Source organism: Eriocheir sinensis, unplaced genomic scaffold (assembly GCF_024679095.1).
Source record: "Eriocheir sinensis breed Jianghai 21 unplaced genomic scaffold, ASM2467909v1 Scaffold523, whole genome shotgun sequence".
Taxonomy (NCBI): Eukaryota; Metazoa; Arthropoda; class Malacostraca; order Decapoda; family Varunidae; genus Eriocheir; species Eriocheir sinensis.
This window is the reverse complement of record NW_026111858.1, coordinates 288,000-310,000: the sequence shown is the minus strand read 5'-3', so window position 1 is coordinate 310,000 and position 22,001 is coordinate 288,000. Positions and strand designations below refer to the sequence as shown.

The window sequence follows — 22,001 nt, the reverse complement described above, 5'->3', positions numbered from 1 at the left end:
CACCCTGCCAGCCACCAAACCCTTCCCTGTCACCCCCAGCCACCCAAACCCTTCCCTGTCACCCTGACAGCCACCCAAACCCTTCTCTGTCACCCTGCCAGCCACACAAACCCTTCCCTGTCACCCTGTCAGCCACCCAAACCCTTCCCTGTCACCCTGCCAGACCCCAAACCCTTCCCTGTCACCCTGCCAGCAGCTCAAACCCTTCCTTGTCACCCTGCCAGCCACCCAAACCCTTCTCTGTCACCCTGCCAGCCACAGAAACCCTTCCCTGTCACCTTGTCAGCCACCCAAACATTTCCCTATCACCCTGCCAGCCACTCAAACCCTTCCCTGTCACCCTGCCAGCCACTCAAACCCTTCCTCTTCACCTTGCCAGCCACTCAAACCCTTCCCTGTCAACCTGCCAGCCACCCAAACCCTTCCCTGTCACCCTGCCAGCCACCCAAACCCTTCCCTGTCGCACTGCCAGCCACCCAAACCCTTCCCTGTCACCCTGCCAGCCACCCAAACCCTTCCCTGTCGCACTGCCAGCCACCCAAACCCTTCCCTCTCGCCCTCCCAGCCACCCAAACCCTTCCCTCTCGCCCTCCCAGCCACTCAAACCCTTCCCTATCACTCTGCCAGCCACTCAAACCCGTTCTTGTCACCCTGCCAGCCCCTCAAACCCTTCCCTGTCACACTGCCAGCCACTCAAACCCTTTCTTGTCACCCTGCCAGCCACTCAAATCCTTCCCTGTCACCCTGCCAGCCAATCAAACCCTTCCCTGTTACCCTGCCAGCCACCAAAACCCTTCCGTGTCACCTTGCCAGCCACCCTAACTCTTCCCTGTCACTCTGCCAGCCACTCAAACCCTTCCCTGTCACCCTGCCAGCCACTCAAACCCTCTTTTGTCGCCCTGCCAGCCACTCAATCTTCCCTGTCACCCTGCCAGCCACTCAAACCCTTTCCTGTCACCCTGCCAGCCACCCAAACCCTTCTCTGTCACCCTGCCAGCCACCCAAACCCTTCCCTGTCAACCTGCCAGCCACCCAAACCTTCTGTCACTCTGGCAGCCACTCAAACCCTTCCCTGTCACCCTGCAATCCACCCAAACGCTTTCCTGTCACCTTGCCAGCCACTCAAACCCTTCCCTGTCACCCTGCAAGCCACCCAAACCCTTCCCTGTCACCATTCAAGCCACTGAAACCCTTCCCTGTCACCCTGCAAGCCACCCAAACCCTTTCCTGTCACCCTGCCAGCCAATCAAACCCGTCCCTGTCACCCTGCCAGCCACTAAAACACTTCCCAGTCACCTTGCCAGCCACCCAAACCCTTCCCTGTCACCCTGCAAGCCACCCAAACCCTTTCCTGTCACCCTGCCAGCCAATCAAACCCGTCCCTGTCACCCACCCAGCCACTAAAACACTTCCCAGTCACCTTGCCAGCCACCCAAACCCTTCCCTGTCACCCTGCCAACCACCCAAACCCTTCCCTGTCACCCTGCCAGCCTCCTAAACCCTTCCTTGTCACCCTGCCAGCCACCCAAACCCTTCCCTGTCACCCTGCTAGCCACCCACACCCTTACCTGTCACCCTCCCAGCCAACCACACCCTTCCCTGTCACCTGCCAACCACCCAAATCTTTCCCTGACACTACCAACCACGAAGACCGTTCCCTGTCACCCTGCCAACCACTCAAACCCTACCCTGTCACCCTGCCAGCCACCCAAACCCTTTCCTGTCACCCTGCAAGCCTCTCAAACCCTTCCCTGTCACCCTGCCAACCACTCAAACCCCTCCCTGTCACCCTGCCAGCCACCCAAACCCTTCCCTGTCACCCTGCCAGCCACCCAAACCCTTCCCTGTCACCCTGCTAGCCACCCTAACCCTTATCTGTCACCCTGGCAGCCAAACAGACCCTTCCCTGTCACCCTGCCCACCCAAACCTTCCCTGTCACCCTGCCAACCACTCAAACCCTTCCCTGTCACCCTGCCAGCCACCCAAACCCTTCCCTGTCACCCTGCTAGCCACCTAAACCCTTCCCTGTCAACCTGCCAGCCACCCAAACCCTTCTCTGTCACCCTAGCAGCTACTCAACCCCTTCCCTGTCTCCTTGCCAGCCACCCAAACCCTTCCCTGTTACCCTGCCAACCACACAAACCATTCCCTGTCACAGGCAGACAGGCAGAGATGAATAGAACAGACAAAGACTCAGAGACAGACGGACAGAGACAGACAGACACGAACAGACAGGCAGAGAGAGATGGACTGAGACAGAGATAGACACAGACAGAGACAAAGACAGACTCAGACGAACAGACAGAGACAAAGACAGACTCAGAGACAAACAGACAGAGACAAACAGAGACGAACCGACAGACAGAGACAAAGACAGACTCAGAGACAGACAGACAGACAGAGACAAAGACAGACTCAGAGACAGACAGACAGACAGAGACAGACAGACTCAGACGAACAGACAGACAGAGACAAAGACAGACTCAGAGACGAACAGACAGACAGAGACAAAGACAGACTCAGAGACAGACAGACAGACAGACTCAGACGAATAGACAGACAGAGACAAAGACAGACTCAGAGACAAACAGACAGACTCAGACGAACAGACAAACAGAGACAAAGACAGACTCAGAGACAGACAGACAGACTCAGACGAATAGACAGACAGAGACAAAGACAGACTCAGAGACAGACAGACTCAGACGAACAGACAAACAGAGACAAAGACAGACTCAGAGACAGACAGACAGACTCAGAGACAGACAGACTGGCAAACAGATAGACTCAGACGAACAGAAAGACAGAGACAAAGACAGACTCAGAGACAGACAGACGGGCAGACAGACAGACTCAGACGAACAGACAGACAGAGACAAAGACAGACTCAGACGAACAGAAAGACAGACAAAGACAGACTCAGACCAACAGACAGACAGAGACAAAGACAGAGTCAGAGACAGACAGACGGGCAGACAGACAGACTCAGACGAACAGACAGACAGAGACAAAGACAGACTCAGAGACAGACAGACAGACAGACAGACAGACAGACAGACAGACAGACATACTCAGACGAACAGACAGACAGAGACAAAGACAGACTCAGAGACAGACAGAAAGACAGACAGACAGACTCAGACGAACAGACAGACAGACAGACAGAGACAAAGACAGACTCAGAGACAGACAGACAGACAGAGACAAAGACAGACTCAGAGACAGACAGACAGACAGAGACAAAGACAGACTCAGAGACAAACAGACAGACAGAGACAAAGACAGACTCAGAGACGAACAGACAGACAGAGACAAAGACAGACTCAGAGACAGACAGACAGACAGAGACAAAGACAGACTCAGAGACAGACAGACAGACAGACAGACAGAGACAAACAGATACGAACAGACAGGCAGAGAGACAGACTGAGACAGAGACAAACAGACAGACAGAAAGAGACAAAGAGGCAGAGACAAACAGAGACTGACCGAGACAAAGCGAGACTGACAGCAACTCAAACCCTTCCTTGTCACCCTGCCAGCCACTCAAACCCTTTCTTGTCACCCTGCCAGCCAGCCAAACCCTTCCCTGCCACCCTGCCAGCCACCCAAACCCTTCCATGTGACCCTGCCAGCCACCCAAAACCCTTCCCTATCACCCTGCCAACCACTCAAACCCTTCCTTGTCACTCTGCCAGCCACTCAAACCCTTCCTTGTCACCTTGCCAGCCACTCAAACCTTTTCTTGTCACCTTGCCAGCCACTCAAACCCTTCCTTGTCACCCTGCAAGCCACTCAAACCCTTCCTTGTCACCCTGCAAGCCACTCAAACCCTTCCTTGTCACTCTGCCAGCCACTCAAACCCTTCCTTGTCACCTTGCCAGCCACTCAAACCCTTCCTTGTCACCTTGCCAGCCACTCAAACCCTTCCTTGTCACCCTGCAAGCCACTCAAACCCTTCCTTGTCACCCTGCAAGCCACTCAAACCCTTCCTTGTCACCTTGCCAGCCACTCAAACCCTTCCTTGTCACCTTGCCAGCCACTCAAACCCTTCCCTGTCACCCTGCAAGCCACTCAAACCCTTCCCTGTTACCCTGCCAGCCACCCAAACCCTTCCCTGTCACCCTGCCAGCCACCCAAACCCTTCCCTGTCACTTTGCCCAGCCAAACCCTTCCCTGTCACCCTGCCAGCCACTCAAACCCTTCCATGTCACCCTGCCAGCCACCCAAACCCTTCCCTGTCACCCTGCCAGCCACCCAAACCCTTCCCTGTTAAGCTGTCAGCCACCCAAACCCTTCCCTGTCACCCTGGCAGCCACTCAAACCCTTCCCTGTCACCCTGGCAGCCACCCAAACCCTTCCCTGTCACCCTGGCAGCCACCCAAACCCTTCCCTGTCACCCTAGCAGCTACTCAAACCCTTCCCTGTCACCCTGTCAGCCACCCAAACCCTTCCCTGTCACACTGCCAGCCACCCAAACCCTTCCCTGTCACACTGCCAGCCACCCAAACCCTTCCCTCTCGCCCTGCCAGCCACCCAAACCCTTCCCTGTCACACTGCCAGCCACCCAAACCCGTTCTTGTCACCCTGCCAGCCACTCAAACCCTTCTCTATCACTCTGCCAGCCACTCAAACCCTTCCCTGTCACCCTGCCAACCACACAAACTATTCCCTGTCACCCTGCCAGCCACCCAAACCCTTCCCTGTCATCCTGCCAGCCACCCAAACCCTTCCCTGTCACCCTGCCAGCCACCCAAACCCTTCCCTGTCACCCTGCCAGAAACCCAAACCATTCCCTGTCACCCTGCCAGCCACTCAAACCCTTCCCTGTCACCCTGCCAGCCACTCAAACCCTTCCCTGTCACCCTGCCAGCCACTCAAACCCTTCCCTGTCACCCTGCCAGCCACTCAAACCGTCTCCTGTCACCCTGCCAGCCAATCAAACCCTTCCCTGTCACCCTGCTAGCCACCTAAACCATTACCTGTCACCCTGCCACCCACCCAAACCCTTCCCTTTCACCCTTCCAGCCATCCAAACACTTCCTTGTCACCCTGCCAGCCACTCAAACCCTTCACTGTCACCCTGCCAGCCACTCAAACCCTTCCCTGTCACCCTGCCAGCCACTCAAACCCTTCACTGTCACCCTGCCAGCCACTCAAACCCTTCCCTGTCTCACTGCTAGCTACTCAAACCCTTCCTTGTCACCCTGCCAGCCACTCAAATCCTTCCCTGTCACCCTGCCAGCCAATCAAACCCTTCCCTGTTACCCTGCCAGCCACCCAAAACCTTCCCTGTCACCCTGCCAGCCACCCAAACCCTTCCCTGTCACCCTGCCAGCCACTCAAACCCTTCCCTGTCACCCTGCCAGCCACTCAAACCCTTCCCTGTCACCCTGCCAGCCACTCAAAGCCTTCCTGTCACCCCTGCCAGCCACTCAAATCCTTCCCTGTCACCTGCCAGCCAATCAAACCCTTCCCTGTCACCCTGCCAGCCACTCAAACTGTTCCCTGTTACCTGCCAGCCACTCAAACCCTTCCCTGTCACCCTGCCAGCCACTCAAACCCTTCCCTGTCACCCTGCCAGCCACTCAAACCCTTCCTTGTCACCCTGCCAGCCACTCAAACCCTTCCCTGTCACCCTGCCAGCCACCCAAACCCTTCCCTGTCACCCTGTCATAAACCCTTCCCTGTCACCCTGCCAGCCACCCCAAACCTTCCCTGTCACCCTGCCAGCCACCCAAACCCTTCCCTGTCACCCTGCCAGCCATCCAAACCCTTACCTGTCACCCTGCCAGCCATCCAAACCCTTACCTGTCACCCTGCCAGCCATCCAAACCCTTACCTGTCACCCTGCCAGCCATCCAAACCCTTACCTGTCACCCTCCCAGCCATCCAAACCCTTACCTGTCACCCTGCCAGCCATCCAAACCCTTACCTGTCACCCTGCCAGCCACTCAAACCCTTCCCTGTCACCCTCCCAGTCACTCAAACCCTTCTCTGTAACCCTGCCAACCACCCAAACCCTTCCCTGTCATCCTGCCAGCCACCCAAACCCTTCCCTGTCACCCTGCCAACCACACAAACCATTCCCTGTCACCCTGCCAACCACCCAAACCCTTCCCTGTCACCCTGCCAACCACCCAAACCCTTCCCTGTCACCCTGCCAACCACCCAAACCCTTCCCTGTCACCCTGCCAGCCACCCAAACCCTTCCCTGTCAACCTGCCAGCCACCCAAACCCTTCCCTGTCACCCTGGCAGCCACCCAAACCCTTCCCTGTCTCACTGCCAGCCACCCAAACCCTTCCCTGTCACCCTGCCAGCCACCCAAACCCTTCTCTATTACCCTGCTAGCCACTCAAACCCTTTCCTGTCACCCTGCCAGCCACCCAAACCCTTCTCCGTCACCCTGCAAGCCACCCAAACTCTTTCCTTTCACCCTGCCAGCCACCCAAACCCTTCCTTGTCACCCTGCCAGGCATCCAAAACCCTTCCCTGTCACTGCCAGCCACCCAAACCCTTCTCTGTCACCCTGCCAGCCACCCAAACCCTTCTCTGTCACCCTGCCAGCCACCCAAACCCTTCCCTGTCCCCCTGCCACCCACCTAAACCCTTCCCTGTCACCCTGCCAGCCACCCAAACCCTTCACTGTCACCCTGCCAGCCACCCAAACCCTTTCCTGTCATCCTGCCAGCCACCCAAACCCTTCACTGTCTCCCTGCCAGCCACCCAAACCCTTCTCTGTCACCCTGCCAGCCACCCAAACCCTTCCCTGTCACCCTGCCAGCCACCCAAACCCTTCCCTGTCACCCTGCCAGACATCCAAACCCTTCCTGTCACCTGCCAGCCACCCAAACCCTTCCCTGTTACCCTGCCAGCCACCCCAAACCTTTCCTGTCACCCTGCCAGCCACACAAACCCTTCCCTGTCACCGTGCAAGCCACTCAAACCCTTCCCTGTCCCCCTCCCAGCCACCCAAACCCTTCCCTGTCATCCTGCCAGTCACCCAAACCCTTCCCTGTCACTCTAGCAGCCACTCAGACCGTTCCATGTCACCCTGCCAGCCACCCAAACCCTTCACTGTCACCCTGCCAGCCACCCAAACCCTTCCCTGTCACCCTGCCAGCCACCAAAACCCTTCCATGTCATCCTGCTAGCAACCCAAACACTTATCTGTCACTCTTGCAGCCACCCAAAACCTTCCCTGTCACCCTGCCAGCCACCCAAACCCTTCCCTGTCACCCTGCCAGCCACCCTAACCCTTCCCTGTCACCCTTCCAGCCACCCAAACCCTTCCCTCTCACCCTGCCAACCACCCAAACCCTTCCTTGTCACCCTGCCGACCACCTAAACCCTTCCCTGTCACCCTGCCAGCCACCCAAACCCTTCCTTGTCACCCTGCCAGCCACTCCAACCCATCCCTGTCACCCTGCCAGCCACCCAAACCCTTCCCTGTCACCCTACCAGCAACTCAAACCCTACTCTGTCACCCTGCCAGCCACCCAAACCCTTCCCTGTCACCCTGCCAGCCATCCAAAACCCTTCCCTGTCACCCTGCCAGCCACCAAAACCATTCCTTGTCACTCCTGCCAGCCACTCAAACCCTCCCTGTCACTGCCAGCCACCCAAACCCTACTCTATCACCCTGCCAGCCACCCAAACCCTTCTATGTCACCAGCCTGCCACCCAAACCCTCTCTGTCACCCTGCCAGCCACCCAAACCCTTCTCTATCACCCTGCCAGCCACCCAAACCCTTCTCTGTCACCCTGCCAGCCACCCAAACCCTTCCCTGTCACCCCAGCCATAACGCCTTCTCTGGCCTTCCCCCCTTATCACGCCTCTCCGACACCTCCCTCCCCTTATCACGCCTCTCCGACACACTCCCTCCCCCTTATCACGCCTCTCCGACACACTCCCTCCCTTTATCACGCCTCTCCGAGACAATCCCTCTCCTTATCACGCTTCTCCGACACACTCCTCCACTTATCACGCCTCTCCGACACACTCCCTCCCCCTTATCACGCCTCTCCGACACACTCCCTCCCCCTTATCACGCCTCTCCGACACACTCCCTCCCCCTTATCACACCTCTCCGACACACTCCCTCCCCCTTATGACGCCTCTCCGACACACTAATTCCTTTTCCTCCATCCTTCCCTCCCTTATTCCCTCTCTCCTATCATTATTCATAAAATAATCTGCCTTTCTTGCTTCTCTCTCTTCGTTCGCTCGCTCGCTCCGTTGGTCGGTTGTGTAGTCGGTTGTTCTTTCGCTCGATCTCTCCTTTTTTCGTTCGTTCGCTCGCTGGCTCAGTTGGTCGGTTGTGTAGTCGGTTGTTCTTTCGCTCGATCTCTCCTTTTTTCGTTCGTTCGCTCGCTCGCTCCGTTGGTCGGTTGTGTAGTCGGTTGTTCTTTCGCTCGATCTCTCCTTGTTTCGTTCGTTCGCTCGCTCGCTCCGTTGGTCGGTTGTGTAGTCGGTTGTTCTTTCGCTCGATCTCTCCTTTTTTCGTTCGTTCGCTCGCTCGCTCCGTTGGTCGGTTGTGTAGTCGGTTGTTCTTTCGCTCGATCTCTCCTTTTTTCGTTCGTTCGCTCGCTCGCTCCGTTGGTCGGTTGTGTAGTCAGATGTTTGTTCGCTCGATCTCTCGTTCGTTCTTTCGTTTGTTCGCTCGCTCCGTTGGTCGGTCGTGTAGTCGGTTGCTCGTTAGCTCGATCTCTCGTTCATTCGTTCCTTCGTTTGCTCGCTCGCTCCGTTGGTCGGTTGTGTAGTCAGTTGTTCGTTCGCTCGATCTCTCGTTCGTTCTTTCGTTTGTTCGCTCGCTCGTTCGTCGGTGCTGGGTCGCTCGTTCTTTCGTTCGTTCCTTCGTTTGCCTGCTCGTTTGTCCGCCCGCTCGTTCTTTTATTGCTCGTTCGTTTGCTCGTTCGTTCAGTGCTGCCTGGTCAGTCTCTCGGTCGTTCTCTCTCTCTCTCTCTCTCTCTCTCTCTCTCTCTCTCTCTCTCTCTCTCTCTCTCTCTCTCTCTTAAATAACAGAAAGAAACGAAAGATAATTAGAATGTATCCGTCCAGCGCCTCAATTCTTCATCCCCTCATACACACACACACACACACACACACACACACACACACACACACACACACACACACACACACACACACACACACACACACACACACACACACACACACACACACACACACACACACACACACACACACACACACACACACACACACACACACACACACACACACACACACACACACACACACACACACACACACACACACACACACACACACACGAGTTCCTTCTCCTCCTTCTCCTCCACCTTCCCTTCCTCTCCCTGTTCCTTCTCCCTCTCCTCCTCCACTTTTCCTTCCCCTTCCTCCTCTTCTTGCTCCTCTTTCTATTCCACAAGCTTTTCCTCTTTTACATTTTTTTGCGATTTATATTATTTTTTTTAGATTTTTTGTCTTTCTATTTTTTTTACGGATTTTCATTGTTTTATTAGTTTTCAAATTTTTGGGGTATATTATTTTTTAAGGTTTTATTATTTTATTTTTTATTTATTTTGTCTTAGTTTTGAGTTGATCTTTTTTTATTTTTTGCGGATTTTTTTTCTTTTTTTATGGAACAAAACAAAAAAAAAATGAAACAAAACAAGTACAACTCCGCCCCGCGCCGCGCCCCCGCCTACCCTCCCTGGCCTGCCGCTGCTACTGCTGCCGGTGCTCGTGTTGCTCCTGTCGCCCGAGTCTAGACGACGACGGTGGCCCCCCCCCTCTCTTCCTCCTCCGCCTCCGGCCTTCGACATCTAAGCCAGGGTCAGCATCCCACCCCGACATCTAAGACAGGTCAGCATCCCACCCCGACATCTAGGCCAGGGTCAGAATCCCTCGACATCTAAGCCAGGGTCAGCATCCCAGCCCGACATATAAGCCAGGGTCAGCATCCCACCCCGACATCTAAGCCAGGGTCAGCATCCCACCCCGACATGTAAGCCAGGGTCAGCATCCCACCCCGACATCTAAGCCAGGGTCAGCATCCCACCCCGACATCTAGGCCAGGGTCAGAATCCCTCGACATCTAAGCCAGGGTCAGCATCCCAGCCCGACATATAAGCCAGGGTCAGCATCCCACCCCGACATTTAAGCCACGGTCAGCATCCCACCCCGACATGTAAGCCAGGGTCTGCATCCCACCCCGACATCTAAGCCAGGGTCAGCATCCCACCCCGACATCTAAGCCAGGGTCAGCATCCCGACCCGACATCTAAGCCAGGGTCAGCATCCCACCCCGACATTTAAACCAGGGTCAGCATCCCACCCTGACATCTAAGCCAGGGTCGGCATCCCACCCCGACTTATAAGCCAGTGTCAGCATCCCACCCCGACATTTAAGCCAGGGTCAGCATCCCATCCTGACATCTAAGCCAGGATCAGCATCCCACCCCGACAGTTAAGCCAAGGTCAGCATCCCACTCCGACATCTAAGCCAGGGTAAGCATCCCACCCCGACATCTAAGCCAGGATCAGCATCCCACCCGACATCTAATCCAGGGTCAGCATCCCACCCCGACATCTAAGCCAGGGTCAGCATCCCACCCCGACATCTAAGCCAGGGTCAGCATCCCACCCCGACATCTAAGCCAGGGTCGGCATCCCACCCCGACATCTAAGCCAGGGTCAGCATCCCACCCCGACATCTAAGCCAGGGTCAGCATCCCACCCCGACATCTAAGCCAGGGTCATCATGCCCACCCGACATCTAAGCCCGGGTCATCATACCCACCCGACAACTAAGCCAGGGTCAGCATCCCACCCCGACATCTAAGCCAGGGTCAGCATCCCACCCTGACATCTAAGCCAGGGTCAGCATCCCACCCCGACATCTAAGCCAGGGTCAGCATCCCACCCCGACATCTAAGCCAGGATCAGCATCCCACCCCGACATCTAAGCCAGGGTCAGCATCCCACCCCGACATATAAGCCAGGGTCAGCATCCCACCCCGATATTTAAGCCAGGGTCAGCATCCCATCCTGACATCTAAGCCAGGATCAGCATCCCACCCCGACATCTAAGCCAAGGTCAGAATCCCACCCCGACATCTAAGCCAAGGTCAGCATCCCACCCCGACATCTAAACCAGGATCAGCATCCCACCCCGACATCTAAGCCAAGGTCAGCATCCCACCCCGACATCTAAGCCAGGGTCAGCATCCCACCCCGACATCTAAGCCAGGGTCAGCATCCCACCCCGACATCTAAGCCAGGGTCAGCATCCCACCCCGACATCTAAGCCAGGGTCAGCATCCCACCCCGACATCTAAGCCAGGGTCAGCATCCCACCCCGACATTTAAGTCAGGGTCAGCATCCGACCCCGACATCTAAGCCAGGGTCGGCATCCCACCCAGACATCTAAGCCAGGGTCAGCATACCACCCCGACATCTAAGCCAGGGTCAGCATCCAACCCCGACATCTAAGCCAGGGTCAGCATCCAACCCCGACATCTAAGCCAGGGTCAGCATCCCACCCCGACATCTAAGCCAGGATCAGCATCCCACCCCGACATCTAAACCAGGGTCAGCATACCACCCCGTCATCTAATCCAGGGTCAGCATCCACCTGACATCTAAGCCAGGGTCCGCATCCCACCCCGACCGGTAAGCCAGGGTCAGCATCCCAGCCCGACATCTAGGCCAGGGTCAGCATCCCACCCCGACATATAAGCCAGGGTCAGCATCCCACCCCGACATCTAAGCCAGGGTCAGCATCCCACCCCGACATCTAAGCCAGGATCAGCATCCCACCCCGACATCTAAACCAGGGTCAGCATTGCACCCCGACATCTAAGCCAGGGTCAGCATCCCACCCCGACATATAAGCCAGGGTCAGCATCCCACCCCGACATATAAGCCAGTGTCAGCATCCCACACCGACATCTCAGCCAGGGTCAGCATCCCACCACGACATCTACGCCAGGGTCAGCATCCCACCCCGACATATAAGCCAGGGTCAGCATCCCTCCCCGACATATAAGCCATGGTCAGCATCCCACCTGGAGATCTAAGCCAGGGTCAGCATCCCACCCCGACATCTAAGCCAGGGTCAGCATCCCACCCCGACATCTAAGCCAGGGTCAGCATCCCACCCCGACATATAAGCCAGGGTCAGCATCCCACCCCAACATATAAGCCAGGGTCAGCATCCCAACCCGACATATAAGCCAGGGTCAGCATCCCACCCCGACATATAAGCCAGGGTCAGCATCCCACCCCGACATATAAGCCAGGGTCAGCATCCCACCCCAACATATAAGCCAGGGTCAGCATCCCACCCCGACATATAAGCCAGGGTCAGCATCCCACCCTGACATATAAGCCAGGGTCAGCATCCCACCCCGACATATAAGCCAGGGTCAGCATCCCACCCCGACATATAAGCCAGGGTCAGCATCCCACCCCGACATATAAGCCAGGGTCAGCATTCATTCCCTCTTGCATGTCATTATCTTTCTCTTCCTTATTCCTTCGGAGGTTTCTGTCTCCCTTCCATTCATCTCATGCCGTCCATACATATCCCTTTCTCCATCTAAATATTCTTTGCTACTCACTTGGCTATCTACTACCTCCCTTTGCTGTCTACTTTATTCACTCCCTTTCTTTATTCTTTCTATTTTTCTTCCTTCCTTCCTTCCTGTTCTTCCATCCTTCCCTTCCTTCTTCCCTCCCTTCTATCATTATTCATAAAATAATCTTCCTTTCTTGCTTCTCTCTCTCTCTCTCTCTCTCTCTCTCTCTCTCTCTCTCTCTCTCTCTCTCTCTCTCTCTCTCTCTCTCTCTCTCTCTCTCTCTCTCTCTCTCTCTCTCTCTCTCTCTCTCTCTCTCTCTCTCTCTCTCTCTCTCACTCACACTCCAATACAGAAAGAAAAACGAAAGATAATAAGAATGTTTCCGTCCGGCGCCTCAATCCTGTCTTCATTCTTACACCCACTCACACACCCACCCACCCACACACACACACACACACACGCAGACACACACACACACACACACACACACACACACACACACACACACACACACACACACACACACACACACACAGACACACACAGTATTTTTTTTATTGTTTTATTAGTTATTTTTTTTGATTTTTTTTGTTTTTGTTTTTTGTTTTGCTCTTTTTTTTACTGATTTTCATTGTTTTTTTTTTTAACTTTTTTGGAATATTATTTTTTAGACATTGTTATTTTATTACTTTTTTGTTATTTTGTCTTAGTGTAGTGTTATTTTTTTTTTAGTTTTCTTGTTTTCGGATTTTTTCTTTGATTTTCTCTTTTTTATGCAACAACAAAACAAAAATGAAAGAAAAGAAGCACAACTCCGCCCCGCGCCGCGCCCCCGCCTGCCCTCCCTGGCCTGCCGCTGCTGCCGCTGCCGGTGCTCGTGTTGCTCCTGTCGCCCGAGCCTAGACGACGACGGTGCCTCCCCCCTCTCCTCCTGCCCCTCCTCCCCCCTTCCTTCCAACCTGTCACTCCTTCCCTCCCCTCCATCTTCGTCCTCGGCCTCTGCCCCCACCCTCTCCTCCTCCCCCCTTCCTTCCAAGCTGTCACTCCTTTCCTCCCCTACATCTTCGTCCTCGGCCTCTGCCCCCACCCTCTCCTCCTCCCTTCCTTCCAAGCTGTCACTCCTTTCCTCCCCTCCATCTTCGTCCTCGGCCTCTGCCGCACACTCCTCCTGCTCCTCCTCCTCCATCACCCGCTCCTCCTTCTGCTTCTTTTCCTCACTCTCTTCCTCCATCTTCCCTTCCTCTCCCTTTTCGTTCTCCTTTTCTTCGTTCATCTTCCTTTCTTCTTCCTGTTCCTCTTTCTCCCTCTCTTCCTCCTCTTTCCTCTCTTCGTCCCCTCCCTCCCCCCTTCCTTCCACGCACTCCCTCCCTCCCTTCTCTCCATCTACGTCTTCGGCCGCTGCCCCCCACTCCTCCTGCTCCTCCTCCTCCATCACCCACTCCTCCTCCTGCACACTCCGCTCCGTGTACTCGAGGCCCTCGGCCCGCCAGCCTCGCCTGGCCGCCAGGGCGTCCAGCTCCTGCCGCCAAGCCGCCTCGTTGTTGTTGAGCGCGGCGAGGCGGCTGCGCCACTGCTGCACCATGCCGCCTTTCCTGGACTGGTAGAGGCGGTACAGGAACTCCCGGTCCTTGACGGGTTTGGGGACGTCCATCAGGTTGAACCTGATCTTGCGAGGCCTCGAGGGAAGCTCCTCGGCCTCGGCCTTGATCCTGTCGGCGTTGAGCTGCCGCACTCGTTCCCGTCGCTCGGCAAGCCGCTTCTTTTCATACTTCTCCAGCTCCCTGTAGCGCCGCCGCCACTCCTCGGCAGTCATGCCGCAGCGGCACTCCTCGCAGGCGATGAGGTAGATGAAGTGCTCGGCACACTTGTACTCGTTGGTGGCCATCGAGGCGCCGTGCTTCACGGTGTGGTGCCCGAGAGTGGTGTGCTGTGCGTGCATGTGTTGGTGCTGGCCTTCCAGCGTGCTGCAGCACAGCCCCTTGGGCGATGAGATCTGCCCCTGCTTGGTGCTCGGGAATTTCTGTTTCTTGGATTGGGGTGGGCGTGGGTGGGTGTGGTGTACAGGGGGATGTCGAGATTCAGCACTACACCTCGGTTTGGGGAAACTGTTTTTGGGTAGCTCGGAGTTATTATTGCACCCCCCCGAGTCTAGAGGTGGTGGTGGCTGCCCGAGAGTCCTGTGTGTGCGTGCGTGCGTGTGTGTGTGGTTCTGAGGCTCGCTTGGCCTCGTGGATCAGGCACGGGATTTTGATTTCTTGAGATGGAGTCACCCTTTTCCTCTCTCTTACCCTACATAGGGTCGAGATTTACCACATCACCTCGGTTTGAGATATGCCGTTTTGGGGAGTTCGGAGTTCACATTGCATGGGGCGAAATCTAGAGCTAGTTGTACCTTCTGTAGGGAAGATCGCTACGGGAGCTGAGTGGCTGGGTGATGTTAGCTGATTGGCTGGGTGGAGGGAGAGTGATGTTAGCTACGGGAGCTGATTGGCTGGGTATAATCCTCGCCTCGGTTCGCCTGTTTGAAAAGCCTGTCGTTTAAGTTGCCGGGGTATTCACGGACTGTTTTGTGACCCTAGTGATGGCTGTACACGCCTTCAGCATCATGAATGGTAAAGTCACCCGTGACAACTTGGCCAAGCTTCTCCGCGGCCTTGGGAAATAGTCGTAATGGCAGCCCGATACGTTTGATTAAAATAACGGCCCTGTGGGGTAAGAAGTGAGCATTTTCTCCCTTCAATAATTGTTTAATCCCACCATCTTAAGTATTGTGCGAAACATATGAGTAATAACACTGGTATTTGTCCCGAGGTTACGGCCGTGACGTCACCGGCGGAAGAGATAATGGAAAGGGAAGGAGAAAAAAATGGAGCTGGAAGTGGAAGGAGAGAAGAAGTGGAGGGAAGAAACTGAAAGGGAAAGTGATAAAGGAAAGTGTAAATGCGAGGAGGAAGAGAAAGAGAAGGAAGGCAAAAAAAGGGAGCTGTTAGTGGAGGAAGAGAAAGATAGAGAAAATATTGGGAAAGTTGCGGAAAAATGTGTGATTGGAGAGAGAAAAAAAAGTGTAGGGACGAGAGAGAGAAAGTGGACGATAGAGAAAGTTAAATGCTGGATAATAAGAGAGGCGGGACAAGGGACTGAGAAGGAGAAGAAGGAACGGCAATAATGGAGAGAGGGATAAAAGCTGAGAGTGGAGGAAAAGGAAAAGGGAGGAAGAAACTAGGAAAAGGAGACACTGAGGGGAAAAAGGAAGTAAAGGAGAAAAAGAAGTAAGAAAGAAAGGGAGAAGGGAAGTGTGAAGCGACCATAGAAGAAAGGAAGGAAGGAAGGAAGGAAGGAAATAAGAGTTTAAGGGAGCGAGGAAGGAAGTAAGGGAGAGAGACAATAAGGAAGTAGGGAGGTGAAAGAGTAAGGAAGTAAAAAGTAGGACTGAAAAAGGAAAGTAGCAAGAAGTGATGGAGAGGAGGAGGAGGGGGAGGGGAGGAGAAAAGGGGGGAGGGAACGGAGGAAAAGGAGGAGAGAAAACTTCAAACGGGAAGGAAGGGAAGACAAGCGAGGTGTGAGGACAGGAAAAGGAAGAAGGGAGGAAAAAAAAGTATCTCTAAGCTAATTTCTCTCTCTCTCTCTCTCTCTCTCTCTCTCTCTCTCTCTCTCTCTCTCTCTCTCTCTCTCTCTCTCTCTCTCTCTCTCTCTCTCTCTCCCCCCCCCGCAGCCGTCGTGTGTTTTCTCCTCTATGACTTTTCAGTGCGACATGTGAATTAGAGTCTCGGTCTCTTTTAGCTGGCGGACATGTGTTTGCCCTGAGCGATTTACGTTATCATATATTGTTCTCATTATCTTTTCCATCTATTATCTTATTCGCGGCATGCATTGTGTTCTCTCTATCTTTCTCTCTTTCATTCTTTCTTGACCGTTCTTTACCTCGCGATCTCCCGGCATTTAGGTCAGCAAACACACACACACAAACACACACACACACACACACACACACACACACACACACACACACACACACACACACACACACACACACACACACACACACACACACACACACACACACACACACACACACACACACACACACACACACACACACACACACACACACACACACACACACACACACACACACACACACACACACACACACACACACACACACACACACACACACACACACACACACACACACACACACACACACACACACACACACACACACACACACACACACACACACACACACACACACACACACACACACACACACACACACACACACACACACACAAACACACACACACACACACACACACACACACACACACACACACACACACACACACACACACACACACACACACACACACACACACACACACACACACACACACACACACACACACACACACAGTCCATCCATCTGACGCCCCCTGGATCAACCCCACAGTCAAGAGGCTCATCTCGCAGAGAAACAGGGCCCACAACACAGACCCTGCTCGCTACAGACAGCTCAGGAACAGAGTCATCAGGGAGATCAAAACCGCCAGAGCAAACTATTATCCTGAAAAAAATACACCATCTTAAATAGGCCAACAACAGACAGTGGTGTCACAAGGTCAGGTCTCTTTGTGGACTTGGCAAACATTCACTCTCCTTCCCTTGCACTTCACATTTATCACCTGACCGAGCGGCCGAGGAGATAAATACCCATTTCGCGGGTATCTGTCAAAGCCTCCCTAAACTTGATCTCACCGCCCTCCCCGGTTACCTACCATCCCCCTCTCCACCCCCTCCGTCCACGAGGTTGACGTTTTCAATAAATTAAAGAAATTAAGGACGCACAGAGCTACCACACCCACTGACCTCCCATTCAAAATCTATAAGGAATTTGCCCCTGAACTTGCCACCCCCATTTGCTCCATAATAAATGCTTCACTTGAACAAAACACTTCCCCTAGCGACTGGAAAACTTCCTTTGTCACTCCCATCCCCAAAACTTGCAGCCCACAGTCCCTTAATGACCTAAGGCCAATCGCCATCACGCCCATTCCCAGCCTCATTTTTGAAGATTTTATTTTTAACTGGGCTTATGATGATATTAGTAGCCTCATAGACATCCAACAATTTGGCAACATGAAGCACTCCTCCACCACTCATTGCCTGGTCAGCTTTCTAGATTTCACACACAGCCACCTGGACAAACGAGACACCTCCCTTGCCCTTGCTTTTGTCGACTTGCAGGCATGGACGGTGGACAATAATAAGAACATAAGAACATAAGAACGCAGGAGTCTGCAAGAGGCCGGTAGGCCTGTACGAGGCAGCTCCTTTGACCCTAAGCTCCCGTGTATCTAACCCCACCTAATATCGCTGTCCATGAATTTATCTAGTCTATTTTTGAATGTGACAATTGTATTGGCACTCACCACATGACTGCTAAGCCTATTCCACTCATCCACCACCCTGTTAGTAAACCAATTTTTGCCCATGTCCCTGTTGAATCTGAATTTATCCAGTTTAAACCCGTTACTTCGTGTCCTACCCGGTTCTCTTACCAACAAAACCTTATGAATGTCTCCCTTATTAAAGCCCTTCATCCATTTATAAACCTCGATCATGTCTCCACGCACCCTTCGCCTTTCTAGAGAATGCAAGTAACTGTTTGAGTCTTTCCTCGTATGGCAAGTTTCTCAACCCCTGAATCATCTTAGTCATCCTCCTCTGCACCGATTCTAACATTTTGATATCCATTCTATAGTAGGGTGACCAGAACTGAACCGCATAGTCAAGATGAGGTCTAACTAATGCTAAATATAGTTTGAGAAAGACTTCGGGGCTTCTGTTGCTTACGCTCCTTGAAATAAATCCCAGTACCCTATTAGCTCGATTTCTAGCTTGAATGCATTGTGCCCTTGGACGGAGATCAGAGCTCACTAAGACCCCTAAATCCCTCTCGCACCCAGACCTACTTATGAGAGTGTCATTTAAGCAATAGTTATGTGAGGGGTTGTTCCTACCTACACTCAGAATACTGCACTTCCCTACATTGAGCTCCATCTGCCATTTATCCGCCCAGTCATACAATCTGTTGAGTTCACCTTGGAGAATACTAGCGTCCTGATCCGACTCAATTACTCTACCGATCTTGGTATCATCTGCAAATTTACTAACATCACTACTAATTCCTGTGTCTAAGTCATTGATATAAATAATAAACAAAAGTGGACCTAATACCGAACCTTGTGGGACCCCACTCGTAACACATCCCCAGTCAGATCTTTTACCATTGATTTGCACTCTTTGCTTCCTATTGCTAAGCCACGCCTTGACCCAGTTCAAAACTTTACCCTCTACTCCGTGAGCCTGTAATTTAAGCAACAGTCGTTGGTGAGCCACTATTAACCACACCAAGACCATGGTGATGCACGTTTGCACGTCCAAGAGAGATGTGCCACCTCCACTGCTGTCTATAGGCTCACACCACCTCCAGGTTGTCCAGTCCACCAAACTACTCAGCATCACTATGGACAACCAACTCAACTGGAAGCTCCCCGTCTCCAACACCGTCAGAGCAGCCTCCTACAAGCTGTACATGCTGCGTAGACTCAGGACGCTGGGGGCGCCGGCTGCTGAGCTGTGCAGTATTTACACATCTTTCATACTGCCAAAGCTCATGTATGCCTCCCCGGCGTGGTCATCGTCCCTTACCCTCACCCAACAACAGCAGCTTGAGAGGGTTCATAAGAGGGCATTCAGGGTCATTTTAGGCCCTGACTACCACGCCTACGACAATGCCCTGACCACCATGAGTCTCCCGAGGCTCTCTGACAGGCACCACGACGCCCTCAGAAAATTCGGCGTCTCCCTGCTTCACCATCCTCGCCACCGCCATCTCCTGCCACCCGACGCCCCTCCCCCGCCCGCTTCACCAGACACCACAACATACTCACGCCCTTCAGAGCGCCGCGTACTGACCGTTATAAACGAAGCGCAGTACCAGCGATAGTGAGGATTATAAACAATGCCCAGCAGTGATAGTCAAACCCAAAGGGCCGCAGTGCAGATTAACACCTGACCGCCACCCTCTCAGTGCTCCCTTTAAGTACGTGTCAGCATTGTATATAAAACAATACACTATAATATAATAATAGTAATAATTTATTTTTTCCACTGTTCACGGCAGTCCTTGTTTTCTTGATAATTAATTATTTTTCTACTTTTCATAGCACACCGTGTTATCTTGGTAGACAATTATATTTTTTTTCTATCATACATAGCATACCCTGTTTTCTTGACAGCCAATTATTTTTCTACTCTTTATACCAACTTGTATCTCAGATTTCCAGTCTATTTACATATATACAAAATCTTATGCTTAATGTCATTACATCATTTTTTCTGCCTTTTAAACAACACAAACATACTGAAAAAAATAGATTTCATCCTGATCACTTGATAGCTATCTTATAATGGAAGCGCACTAGCTATCCACCTTGCTGCCTAGGCGCAGTGTGTAGCTAGGCATGGATGCCCGATGGATGGTTGGCGTCCGTCAGGTATAGAATCATTACGAAGGAGTAGCCCACTGACCACTCACCCAAGATCTCTTCTATAGATTTTGCGCTCACCCTCCTGCCCTGACCACTGCCGCCACCTGCCTCAAAACACGTGCACTGAGGCTGAGCAGCGTTGCCAGATTATCATGCTCACCACCTTGTATTTTCCGGTTTTCGACACTTGACTGCAGCGAAGAGACCAGTAATATAACCATTTTAATAATAACTGTAAATGAATCGAGTTTTGCGGAAGGAGCAGACAGTTTTTGGGTCTGAGATCGGGAAATATAAGAGGCTGAGTAAGACAATCTGACAAGGTAGGTGCACTCGCAGTCTTCATATACACAGTCGGCCAGCCACGGGACACCTGTCAAAAGTGAGTCTAGTCGGCGCAGCGACGTTACGCGCACCGAGACTCCTACTCACCTCACCTGTCCCGCACGATGACACATTCTCATAAATAATTCTGTAGTTCGCTTACATTATCTTATAACTATAATTTGACAACTGCATTCCGTTCAGGAGACATTCCTTTATAAAGTGTAATCGTTTATAACATTATTCCTTTAAGTACTTACTCAGGAAATAATTATAAATAAATAGTGTTATAAACATCGGAGCACAGCTTTCACTTCAACTCACCGAAACGTCTTTATTATTGGTTATTGCTATTTTTTCCCTGAGTATCGAAAGTTCTACATTCACTGCCGAGCCTAATGGTACAAACAGAAATTGTCTGTCATGTGTCTGAGGCAAGATATAACGAATAAAACATAAGCATGTACCACGTGAGCATCCATTACACAGTCTCCCCTCCCAGTAAGCCAGAGAGCGAGCCAGTCATCAGCGGCCTCCTCACAAATTGTCTGAAGGCTCACTATATCTTTATCTTATCGTTATATCTTGCCTCAGACACATGACAGACAATTTCTGTTTCTACCATTAGGCTCGGCAGTGAATGCAGAACTTTCGATACTCAGGGAAAAACAATAATAATAAAGACGTTTCGGTGAGTTGAATTAACTGATACTTATAGCACTATTTATTTATAGTTATTTCCTGAGTAAGTATTTAAAGGAATACTGTTATAAACGATTACATTTCATAAAGGCATGTCTCCTGAACGGAATGCAGTTGTCAAATTATAGTTGGAAGATAATGTGAGCGAACTACAGAAGTATTTATGAGAATGTGTCATCGTGCGGGGCAGGTGAGGTGAGTAAAAGTCTCGGCGTGCGTGACGTCACTACCCCCACCCCCCCATGCGCGGGCAGCATATATTCACTCTGTATACTCCACTCGCACTCCTGCGAGAACGGTAGGCAGACGGCTTTAGGTAAGGGGTGACTCCAACAAACTTGCTGCGCGCTGTGATTCTCGCCGTTCTTAGAGGTTAAGGGGTGACTCCAACAAACTTGCTGCGCGCTGTGATTTTCGGCGTTCTTAGACATATCACCTGTGTGTGTGTGTGCGCTCGCCGTTATTTGTGTGTGAATGCACGTATCCGTCGTGTGCGTTGTGTCATGCTGTATAGTGTAGATATTTTTTCTCAAGGTAAATATTTAACGTGAAAGGGCTATATATAAGAATTTATCATGTTTTATTTCTTTATCATGCTAAGAATAGGTATATCTATGTGTCTGTCTGACTCTGCGTCTCTGTCTGATCGTGTAGTAATTTTTCTCAAGGTAGATATAATATAATGTGAAAGGGCTTTATATGCACTCATCATGTTTATTTTTCTTCTTCATGGTAAGTATATGACCCCTCCTCTCTCTCTCTCTCTCTCTCTCTCTCTCTCTCTATATATATATATATATATATATATATATATATATATATATATAATGAGTGAAGAAAGCAGAGAG

General features: G+C 52.4%; 1 protein-coding gene across 2 annotated transcripts in view; it reads left to right on the top strand.

Moving 5' to 3' along the window:
• LOC126992930 (palmitoyl-protein thioesterase ABHD10, mitochondrial-like) overlaps positions 1–22,001 on the top strand; it is a 40,819-nt gene that overhangs the window by 4,434 nt on the left and 14,384 nt on the right. The gene's annotated exons all lie outside the window — the stretch shown is intronic.